Source organism: Tachysurus fulvidraco, chromosome 24 (assembly GCF_022655615.1).
Source record: "Tachysurus fulvidraco isolate hzauxx_2018 chromosome 24, HZAU_PFXX_2.0, whole genome shotgun sequence".
NCBI lineage: Eukaryota > Metazoa > Chordata > Actinopteri > Siluriformes > Bagridae > Tachysurus > Tachysurus fulvidraco.
In genome coordinates this window covers 4768011-4780352 of record NC_062541.1, presented here as the reverse complement: position 1 = coordinate 4780352, position 12342 = coordinate 4768011, and the positions used below count along the sequence as shown (strand labels likewise).

The following is a 12342-nucleotide window of genomic DNA, read 5'->3' as shown; positions in this document are numbered from 1 at the left end:
TACTGAGCTCCATGTCTCGTGTTGTTAGTAGCTTTGTTCGAATAGTAAACAGATGAGTGGCGGTAAAATCATAACACTGTACACAATATATACAAAAAACAAACTGGCTTTTTGTGCATTTGTAATACTGTAGGTGTTTGGCGGGGGGGGGTGACTGCAACTGAGGTTTCTAGGAAATTCTAGGAAATATCTTACAAGTTAGAAGGTTTAATATGTGTGATGAGCAGTTCTGCTGTATAAAAATCTCTTATATATAACTGTACAATGGTCATAAATACAGTCATAATAAAACATTCGGAGGAAAGCGCTGTCTACCCTCTTCCACATACACGACTCACAGGCATCCTCGATTGGCTGGTGTTGCTGTGATTGACAGGTAGAGAGAGATTTACACCAGATGGATTAGCTCTTAGTTTTGTTGTCTTATGGAGCTCTGTGCCATTATGTAGCACCAAGGTTCCTCAAAGAACCTTCATTTCACTCTGTACTTTATCAGCTGTGTGTGTGTGTGTGTGTGTGTGTGTGTGTGTGTGTGTGTGTGTGTGTGTGTGTGTGTGTGTGTGTGTGTGTGTGTGTGTGTGTGGCTAAAATGACAATAAAAGCTTCTAGCCAAAGCCCATAGCCAGTTCTACTCTGTTGGACTCTGCTGCATGGTCTTCCAGAAGATCGTGGGTTCCTAACACTTCAGGATGGCTTTTATTCAGGTTACTTGGGGGTTCAGAACTGTTCGTTTCCAACATTGCTGTGAAGCAAATGATTTCTAGAAAGGTTGGTGTCCTTCCTTTTTAACATTGTATGACCTGACCTTGTATGACCTGACCTTGTTGCGTATCTACCGAATGCCCTGATAATATTCTCCTTAGCTGTTTTACTCTCCTTAGCCTGTAAAAAGCGTGTCTTTGTGAGCAGGACATTTTGTGCTAGCACATAAGTGTGTTATGACTCACTCTTTCTGAACTTCCCAGAACTCTGGCCAGCTGGATGCAGGATCTCCATCGGTTTGAGGCGGCACAGCAGCTGCTCCACAAAACTAATTAGATAAGGCATACCAGACTATTGTTTTACGTTATTTTACCAAATACAGATAGCAGGCGAGAGGGAAGAAAAAAAACATAGCTTTGCACTGTGGAATTCTCATAATTGGTCTTCAACAGGACTCGGTGTGTCCTGAGTGAGAGAAAGCGTTACAGAGCAGGATCCAGAAGAGATTAAGAGCTACAACAGGTGGACAAAAAAAGTAGGACGTGGACGAATTTCAGTCATTGTGAATATCTCAAAATTTTAGAAAGAAGTTCAGAAAATGTCCAGATGTTGTAACAGATCCTGTATGAGAGTATGAAATAGAACCTTCTATCTGCTCGTGGCACATTGCTCCTCCTCCAACACTCTCTTCCAAAGGATCGTGCCTGATCAGTCCAGTATCAAATCTGCGTGTTAATTCGCAGTAAATCCTCTTCAAAGACGCCGGCCACTCGACTCCGCCGCACAGAGAGGGGTCGGGACCTCTGCGGCTGCAGCGCGGACCGCTTTAAAGGCCCGAACGCATGGCAAAGACAAATTCACAATCTCTAGTGGACACGTGATAGCCGTATAATTTAGACGGAAAGACATGAGAAGTCCGATAGGACGGTTCATGGACAATAAAGTGATGGAAAGATTTCAGGGAGATTTTTGGATGGCAGTGAGGACAACGGCTCCAAGCCAAAGTCCATTTTCATGCACGTTGGTCAGTAACAGGTGTCTGCAATGGGGTAATTCTCTTAAGAAAACTCTGCGATAAACCCAATGCCCTGTTTTTCTCTGTATTATGTCTCTCAGAGCTTCTAGAAAATTCTTATTGCGGGAAGAAGCTTTGTTGTAAATATCTAAACATGCAAAGAAAAGACAAAAATATTACTCTGCAAAAATGTTCTTTTTTTTATTCGTTCTGGCTAAAGCCTGAGGTAATTAAAAAAAATTAAATATATACTTTTTGTGTGTGTGTGTGTGTGTGTGTGTGTGTGTGTGTGTGTGTGTGTGTGTGTGTGTGTGTGTGTGTGTGTGTGTGTGTGAGGGAGTTGAAGGTAATGGGAATTGTTGTATTGTGGTATTGTGGACTAAACAGTAGAAACGTCCATCAGCTTCAGGATCCAGGGCTGTAAACAAACGTTTTCTCGGCTCGGTAGACGGTGCAGTCTGCAGCCATGAGGAACGTTCACACAAGTCTTCATTGCCACTGTGGGAAAGTGTTGCTCCAGCTCCCTCTGCTTATTTAGACCACTCTTTTTTTTTTTTTCTTTCACCCACCCGTAGCTCTGCAGACCAATCAGGCCTTTTTTACATCCATATCTCAAGAGGCCAAAGCACAGAGGGGAGAGGTGCTGAGGGCCACACATTTTTTCCATTCATAACATGAGAAAAAAATGCCGTCCTGCTTCGGGTTGGCTTTTAACCCTGCTTGTTTACAAGAGCAGCTAGGCTTCGAAGCCTTCTGAGATGCATCACGACAACAATCCTACTGAAGCATGTGTGTGTGTGTGTGTGTGTGTGTGTGTGTGTGTGTGTGTGTTTTCTTTTCTTTTCTTTTTTTTTTTTTTTTAAATAGTCCATAGCTGTTGATGCTGTCAGATGGTTGTTGATAGTCACAACAGCCCTTTTGATTCCCTGTATTTATTTTAATGATGATGTCCTCTAAGGAAACGCCTCCAGCCATGTCGAGGTCAGAAACCGATACATCTGCGTAGCCATAACTCAGACAAAGTGGTCATGGAATCATGAAGCGTTAGATCACTGATGCGTTCTGGCTTCAACAATGACTGACAAATTGCACTCTGGGAACTCCTGGTGCGTTGTTATCTCTGCTGTGTGGCTGATGCTGATCTTCTAGGCTGGTTTCACAGCTGTGGGCTCTAAACTCCAGCGCTCACTGTGAGATACGAGTCCCGACAGGTGCCGGATAAAATGCGAATAGAGTCTGGTTCCGCTGCTAAAGCCAAAGTCCACACATAAGCACTTGTGTAAGCCTTTGTGTAAAATGTGATGCCAGGATCCTTAACTTCCACCCTCAGCTCACGAGGCTTTATATCGGACCAGTGTAAAGTGAAAACAGATGGAAATCCTAAACAATAGAGTGGCGTGAAGTCTGAAAATGAGGGCAGTTTTTATTCACCTCGCGCTGACGTTGTCAGTTCTTCTCAATAATTTGTTGTCGATTGATCGAGGATTTGATTTTATATCATTTATTTGTGCCTATTTCATTTGGGTGGTGTCATTTTAGCCTTAATGAGTCATTTAAATGAACAAAGATTAGATTTTTTTCGCTCAGTCGACAACCAATTTCGCCTCACACCTCCAGGGTTGGGGGTTCAATTCCCACCTCCGCCTTGTGTGTGTGGAGTTTGCATGTTCTCCCCGTGCCTCGGGGGTTTCCTCCGGGTACTCCGGTTTCCTCCCCAGGTCCAAAGACATGCATGGTAGGTTGATTGTCATCTCTGGAAAATTGTCCGTAGTGTGTGAGTGTGTGAGTGAGTGAGAGTGTGTGTGTGCCCTGTGATGGGTTGGCACTCCGTCCAGTGTGTATCCTGCCTCGATGCCCGATGACGCCTGAGATAGGCACAGGCTCCCCGTGACCCGAGTAGTTCGGATAAGCGGTAGAAAATGAATGAATGAATGAAAAAAGATTAGATTTTCTGAAAACAATGTTAAGCTTACCTACTTCTCCTTTTAATAAATTCCCACCAGAAATTGGCGGAGTCCAGTGGTTGTGATCCTGATGTTAGATGTTTCAGTAATTGGTAGAATTTTACAAGCAATTCTCTTTTCCACTGGAAACTGTTTTGGTTGCTGCTACACACAGTGTTTAGTCTTTTGTATGGAAGCATTCATTCAATCATTTTCTACCGCTTATCCAAACTTCTGTGCCTATCTCAGGCGTCATCAGGTCTTCGAGGCAGGATACACCCTGGATGGCGGGCCAACCCATCACAGGGCACACATACACTCTCATTCACTCACACACTCACACACTACGGACAATTTTCCAGAGATGCCAATCAACCTACCATGCATGTCTTTGGACCGGGGGAGGAAACCGGAGTACCCGGAGGAAACCCCCGAGGCACGGGGAGAACATGCAAACTCCACACACACAAGGCGTAGGTGGGAATTGAACCCCCAACCCTGGTGGTGTGAGGCGAACATGCTAAACACTAAGCCACCGTGTTCCCCTTGTATGGAAGCATGCATGTTGTTAATCTAAAATAAATCAGAAGCTTGATGCCTGATAGTTTCATGCTACTGCTGATTTACATTAACATTTACATTTACAGCATTTGGCAGACGCACTTATCCAGAGCGACATACAAAAGTGCTTAAGTCTCTATCACTGAATGCATGAACTCTGGTTCACTTAAGATACCATCAGCCTAAATCTCTGTTCAAAGGAATTTATAAGGAAGAAGAACTAAGAATAAATAAGCCGAGAACACTGAATATAAATATATATAAATCTAAATAAGATTAATGCCTCGATTATTAAAATGAACAGGGATGAAACTAAATGAAGATGAACTTTTAGACCACATTAATTTAAATGTATGGTGGAGGCCTCCTTTTGCTTGAAATGAACAAATACTGAGTCCTGCAGAGGGTCCAGAGGGATGATGCTTTCCTATTGTAGAACAGTGGCCAGGACATGCTGGTGGAGGAAAACTTGGAAAACACAGCTGGTGACTGTGCAGGTTGTTCAACTTCACTTTTGTTGTTATTCGTACCATCACCGGTCTGGCTGTGTATTTTGGTGCATTATGATCCTGATACCTGGCACGACATTCAGCAAACCTTTGGGTTCACACGGTCCTCCAGAATGGTTTGGTTGTCCCTTTGGTAGTGACACACCCCACAAGTCGTATGTACAGTATAGGGAATGCCATGATATTGCAGTCCAAACCATCACTTATCCACTCCTGTGCTTCACTCTATGTTGGTGAGGTCTTTGGGGCTTCTCCAAACCCACCGTAACTCCCCCAGTGTGGAATGTGGACTCATTAGAGACCAATACATGTTTCACATCATCCACAACCCAAGAGTTCACCCTGTAGAATCTATTAGCTGCATGAATATAGTCATGAAACCTCCAGCATTACATTGGCTACTGCCTATTACCTGCCGACCGATATCCGCCAAATACACCAAATTATTCAGCGATATGTTGTTCGATGAAATTTTTGGAGGTATGCTCACACATTTCTAACAAAATTTCACTTTCTCTGAGCGTTTTGCAGGTCAGTTTTCCAGGCTGTGACCTGAAGGGCTCATGAAATCAGCCACACAGCAGAGAAAATCGTTTCAGATTCATTGTCCAACCCCTGTATATATATCGGTGGTATATATTTGTATGCAGCACGTGACTACACGTGATGTCAAACTTCCAAGTGTGTAGAAAAATAAACTACCGGAAACTAGTTCAAGCGTACTCGAGCAACCTCAACAGATTTGTCACGGAGTCATAATACCATTGGAATAAGGATAAAGTTCACCTTTGTGTCTTTTTCTAACTGGCGAGTCCAGTTTATCCCCCTGCATTTAACGTTCTTGTTTTGCACTCCTGCCATTTTCTCTCTCTCTCTCTCTCTCTCTCTCTCTCTCTCTCTCTCTCTCTCTCTCTCTCTCTCTCTCTCTCTTAAAGCTCTCGTGAACCGTTCCAATTTGTGGAAACAGAAGACACCACAATAGAGTCTGTTCTTTGTTTTTTGGATGTCTCTCGTATCTCTCAGACATGCCAGCAGCTGTCGTGAGCTACGAATCTTTTGGCTCTGACAGGAGAAGTCTTGCTCTATTAATGAGTGATTAGTGTCAAATATCTGGCTTTAGCCCGCCGCTCCCTGCTGTGGGAAACAAGTGTCCGGGTGCACCTGATCTCCGGCTCAGTTTAGAGTTTCTTTAAACAAATTAGATAAAAGAACAAAGAAAATCCAATACAAATACTAAAATGTGATTTGAGGGCAATAATCACAGTCGGACACTTGGACATTTCTTGCTTCCAAACAAAAAGCGTTGAGAAATTTCCCTTTTGTTTAAATCCTATTCTGCACTTAGAGACGAGGGCATTGGGGTTAAACAAGTGTGGGCTCCAGAGGTGGAGCGCCAACATCGGTTGGGAGGAAATTAACGAGGAAATAAACGTCTGCGCGTAATTCGTTTTTTTTTGTTACGGACCAGAACACAGGATGCGTCTTTGGGAAATTCGTCTCTCGCTGAAAGAAAATCCAGTGGAATTTTCACCAGAGCCAGTCGGGCTAAAACAATCCGAGGTTGCGCCAAACCCATAGCTCATATGTGGCACGCAACAAGTGAAGAACAGGACCAAACAAATCCTTACAATATACAGTACCTTGCTCTTGGGAGAAAACTTGGATACAGATTTATTTGACAAAATGTTCTGTGATCATAAGAATGAATTATATTCACACGAGGAAAGTTTCCAGAAATCTTTCGCTTGGCAAAACGTATTTTCTTTTATCACTTTTTATATTTACTGCTATTTTATATTTACTACCATTTCCAATGCGTTTAAACCACTTGGGGTTGGTTTTATGCTCACTTCTCTTCAACTTAGAAAGCAAAGCCAGTGACTGATGAGGACCATGTGCTTATTCTGGATGTGTCTGACATCCAGACTGATTACCTGCTGACTGATATCTGCCGAACACATCGAGTTATTCGGTGATATGTTGTTTCTGGAAAAGATGCTACGACTAAGGCGGACTTTTTGAGGATGTGTTTCAGTAGGATCACACATTTCTTGCAAAATCTTTTACTCTCTCTGAGCATGTTTTTTTTTTTTTTTTTTTCTTCCTCCCTTGTTTTTTCTTTTGCCGGTCTGTTTTACAGGCTGTGACCTGAAGGGTTCATGAAAGCAGCCACACAGCAGAGAAAAGAGCGACAGGCCCAAAAAAGAGACTTAAGGCGGCCTGTGCTGTCTGCGCCGAGACAAAAGGGGGATTTGGCAGAGCCACACGGCCGCATCAAAGACGCCAATTTACTGGAGCGGGCTTCCTATCCATTCCATACTCTCCCGAGAGAGAGAGAGAGAGAGAGAGAGAGAGAGAGAGAGAGAGAGAGAGAGAGAGAGAGAGAGAGAGAGAGAGAGAGAGAGAGAGAGCAAAAAATCTCACAAGAGGTGTGTGTAAGCCTTGTGAGTTCCACCTCCTCCTGCACTGGGGAGAAGAAATTGCACAGAGACCACACAAGCTGCCACAAACCACTATGACACTCCAGCTAAACACTGTACCCACACCGCTGTTTACACTTCCAAACCACATACGTTCCTTTTCTCCTCTATAATCAAGCTTCCCGGTTTCCTTCTCATCCTCCACTTTCCCAGTTTCTGTCATTCTGAGTGAAGGCCACTGCCGCAAATATCACCAAAGTGAAATGCTGACAACATATACAAGCATTTAACACATCCAAAATCAGCCCTCAGCCAGAATCTGCAATCACCTCTGGATGTAATGTGACATCTAACATCCAAATTTCAACATTTCCAAATTAGGGTCATGCGTGTCAGAAGGTAAGCGCATCATTGGGCCAAGCTAGACATGCCAGACATGCCACAGTCTCGGATGGGACCAGGAGCAGCTTAATGATAAGCCCCGCCCCCTTGCTTTGCTCATGAACCACACCCTTACTGTACTCCTATCACCACTTTTCCAGGTAGAACCTTGACTTGCGTCATACCAAAAAAAAATATGATGACATACTTACAGTATATGAACACTTTTTACTCGTACACTGGCGTTCCACTCCTTATGGGAAACGAATGATTTTCTGGCCGTGAGTCTGATCTAAAATGAGTCAGGACGTGTGTTTTTCCCTCTGTCGAAATTCCATTTTTCATCTCCTGGGAAATATTAAATTAAGAGTAAATATTTGTCTCATAATATGATTTAAAAAAATAGACGCATGTATTTTTGCGATCTTAAATATTTGTTCAGTTAAACCCGCACTAATGACGGTACAATATTTACATAAACAAGACATAAAAGAGTGTGACAGTGAATAAATATCATACTTGTATTTATTTTAGATTGTGAGTACTGGAATAAGTTTACTATTCAGGCCACAGAAACATAACAATATATGTAGGTTATGGATTTGAATGGGGGGGGGGGGACGACACGGTGGCTTAGTGGTTAGCACGTTCGCCTCACACCTCCAGGGTTGGGGGTTCGATTCTCACCTCCACCTTGTGTGTGTGGAGTTTGCATGTTCTCCCCGTGCCTCGGGGGTTTCCTCCGGGTACTCCGGTTTCCTCCCCCGGTCTAAAGACATGCATGGTAGGTTGATTGGGATCTCTGGAAAATTGTCCGTAGTGTGTGTGTGTGTGTGTGAGTGAATGAGAGTGTGTGTGTGCCCTGTGATGGGTTGGAACTCTATCCAGGGTGTATCCTGCCTCGATGCCCGATGACGCCTGAGATAGGCACAGGCTCCCCATGACCTGAGAAGTTCAGATAAGCGGTAGAAAATGAATGAATGAATGAATGAATGAATGAATGAATGAATGAATGAATGAATGAATTTAAATAGTACTCAAACTGTATCATGCTGAATGGGAGAGCACGTGAGCCGCTATTAGGGAGACAAATAGAGCCAGAATGACTCTAAATACCATTGGAATAGTTAGTCTTATAATGTTGATGTGGATTAAAAGCAGAACTTGAACCCAGATCTTCTTTGCTAATTCTGGCTGGTATAATAAGTGAGATGTGGCCCAGAAATAAACATTTAAAAATCAGGCGTTGGACAGAATTGAGTTTTTCTGCCAATAATGGCATATTTACTTCTCTATATTTTCATTTTAATCTTGTTTAACCATGTTTTTGGAGCTAAGATTGAAAGCAGCTGCACTCACTGAACTCACTGGCTAAGTGTTATTTCCTCACAGCTGGGTAACTACATGTCATAACTAAATAAGCATAAGCATAAATAAATTCAGTTGGTAATCAGACGGTACCTATCAAAGTCTCCGACACGTCCATGTCAAAACATAGAAGAGCTTTTAAATGACGGATAAAAATGACTCAGCGCTTATTTTTCCACAGTGAAATAAAAGGAAAAAAAAAGAGATCAGAGGGTGGAGGCAGAGACGGGCGACGAGGCTGTGTTTAACTGCGTTGAGTGATTTTTTTCCCCTCAGGTAAGGAGACAGAGCCTGAAATAAATGATTTTGATAATTAACATTTAACATTAAACTTTTCATTCTGTACAGTTTGGCAGTTATATTGTTTTTGAGACAGATTTTTTTTTTTTCTGGAGAGATATAGAGCATAAAACCATCTGACTTTTTTTTATGTATTTGTTTATTTATTTTATAATTAAGCCTTAGAATTATAAACCTTAAGGGTGTTAAACAACTGCTCGGTGCGTATAAGCAGATCCACCAGTGTGTAATGTACACTGCGGGGGTGAATTTGACACGACTGATTTTGTCATGCACTCCTCTTTGAACAAGAGCTCTGTATTTGTCTTTGTGTGTGTATTAAGCCGGATGACAATGAGCTGCTTTTACGCCATCCACCCCCTGCTCTGTCCTTATTCTTTTCCACCTCAGTGCTGGGAAAGGAATGTAATCTTGTTAAAGGTGATATATGCACAGTCAGGGCTGTGGGAATCCTTCCTCCCACCGTCCTCATCACACGACGATACTATATACTATACTATATGAGCAAAAAAAAGTGGACGCACAGACGAACGAACGAACGACTGTATTTCATTTCTCTGGCATGCGGCTTGTTTATAATCGTTACTCGAGAAATGCTGTTAAATCTTACGAGAAGCATGACATGACAACCGCCGGAGGAAAGAGAGTGCGTGTGTGTGTGTGTGTGTGTGTGTGTGTGTGTGTGTGTGTGTGTGTGTGTGTGTGTGTGTGTGTGTGCGTGTTGTGTGTGAGAAAGTGAAATCGGGATGAGATGAGTGAGATAAATAAGTACATGATGTTGACAGGATCAGGTACAGGCAGGTCTTATCCTGAGAACTCCACTTCGGTTCCCATTAAGTCGTTGGAAACGATTGCATGAGCACTCAGGATCTGGGGCGCATATAGGGGCCTCGATGGGGGAGGGGAAAACATTTCAATTTTGGATGTTTTTACAAATGTACGAATGTCTCTAGTATATATATTCTCACCGAACGCTCTTCCCGCACACCCACTCACTTCCTCGTTGTTCTTATGCTTTGTGTCCATCAGAGACAGAGGACACTCTCACATATCTCCTACATCCTCTCATCCCTGCCCTCGATTCCCACGCTGAAGCAGCAAGCCTGCTGGGAATTTTCCAGCTCGGGACCCCGGGTAGGTTTGGGAATCCTTGCGACTCCTGCGTCCAGGGAGCGTGTAGCGGGAAAGCCGAAACGGACGAGTTCTCATGGCGACCTTGGGGTATGTTGAAAATGACAACGTAAGCAGGAAGTTCTCACACCAAAACATTCTTTTTCGTTTATGCCTGAGCAAGGCCAGTCCATTTTGCTTATCTGTCCTCAATCGATCCGTACCGTAGAGAACAGCGTTCCCACACTGACACGTACAGCAGCGCAAACAAACATCTCGTGAACCTGCAGCAAACAAAGCTCCACTTTCTCTCAACGCCTGGTGCTAATTCATCAAGCAAAGACACTGATAAAGAGAGAAGGCCACTGAAAATGACACCGCAGATCGAAAACAGACAAAAATCTCTATGTGAATCTTTAATTCATCCATTACAAGCTGAAAAGAATTTCCTGAATAAAAGATTATGATTCTTTTTAATTTAGTAAGTAAAGGTTTACAATGAATCGTCGAGTGAAAGATTCTGAATCTTTTGAATCTTTTGTTCACTAAGTGCATGTAAAAGGATGTTGCTGAATAAAAGATTCAGTTGTTGATTCTGATTCTGAATCGTTTAAAAACGTTTTGTTTGGAATGTTGTTTAATAAAATTTTATGATAATAAATCATTTCATTACCAAGCAAGTCATTAATAAAGTAAATGATTCTGAATCTGAATCATTTGTGCACAAAGACCAAGTGTACTTAGACATTTGTCAAATAAAAGTTTTTTTATGATTCAGATTCAGGATCGTTTTACAAGGAAATAAGTATCAAGTAAAAGATTCTCATTCCAAATCTTTTGTCCACTACTAAGTACTAGTGGAAAGGAAACTTGTCAAATAAGAGATTCAGTTTGTTTTATATCGATTCAGATTCTAAATCTTTTGTTCACATGTGACCAGAGAATTTGTTGAATAAAACGTTTGATTCTAATTTTGATTCTGAATCTTTTTGACCAAGTAAAAGTGTACAATGAATTGTCAAGGAAAGGATTCTGAACCTTTTGTTCAATAAATACAATCTTGCCAAATACAAGATACTGATTTTGATTCTGATACTGACTCTGAATCTTCTGTTTACCAAATGTGTTATAAAATAAAGTTTGGGATTTTGATTCTGATTCAAAATTGTTTTATATACCAAGTAAACGTGTACAAGTTTTACAATGAATCGTCGAGTGAAAGATTCTGAATCTTTTGTTCACGAAATGCATGTAAAAGGATGTTGTTGAATAAAAGATTCAGTTGTTGATTCTGATTCTGAATCGTTTAAAAACGTTTTGTTTGGAATGATCAAATTTTATGATAATAAATCATTTCATTACCAAGCAAGTCATTAATAAAGTAAATGACTCTGAGCGAGTCTTTTGTTCACTAAGCACGATCGTAGGCACAGAGATATTTCTTGACTAAAATCAGAGCATTGTTTTTCTTTTTTTTTCCACCTCTGGTGTTTATTCAGCAGTGCCTGTTTATCTGTCTGTCAGAAATCAACACACTGGAGATTTGAGAGGATGCATAATAGCTTTTACATTTCTGACTCACAGCAACACACACTGTTTGATGATGTCTGGACGGAAGGAGCCGGGATGAGTTAGTCAGGGCTGTTCACATACAGTCCATGTGTTTCTGTCATCATGGGGATCGGGTTTGCGAGTTGTCCTTATCCTCCTCCTTCTCTTCCTCCTCCTCCTCCTCCTCCTCCTCCTGCTTCAGTCAAGTGCCATACCACTTAAAACGCTGCAAATACCGCAGCTTCATCAGAGGCTGCGGAGAGCGACGAGGACGAGGAGAAGGAGAAGGATTCGAGACTTCAGTCAAAGCCAGAACAAAAAGTTCACAGCAGTGTCATGGCTCTCGCGAGGAAACCAGATTGAATATTTTACATTTCATCGATCTGCTTGGCCGCTCTGACCTTTCAGAGACCTCAGAGACAAGTTTCCCGCCTTATTTCACCTGTCGCTAAGGTTTACTCAACACCACAACACTTAACTGG

At 42.2% G+C, this 12342-nt stretch overlaps 2 long non-coding RNA genes across 2 annotated transcripts; one reads left to right on the top strand and one right to left on the bottom strand.

The window, feature by feature from the left end:
• The first annotated feature begins 1330 nt into the window (after nucleotides 1-1330).
• Nucleotides 1331-10363, top strand: LOC113648113. The gene is made up of 3 exons (XR_003441824.2): nucleotides 1331-1751; nucleotides 9081-9175; nucleotides 10229-10363. It is a non-coding gene; the product is annotated as an uncharacterized LOC113648113 (long non-coding RNA).
• LOC125140110 lies at nucleotides 10222-11269 on the bottom strand. Its single transcript, XR_007139346.1, has 2 exons — nucleotides 10534-11269; nucleotides 10222-10414 (listed from the first exon to the last, which is right to left on the bottom strand). It is a non-coding gene; the product is annotated as an uncharacterized LOC125140110 (long non-coding RNA).
• Nucleotides 11270-12342: the final 1073 nt, after the last annotated feature.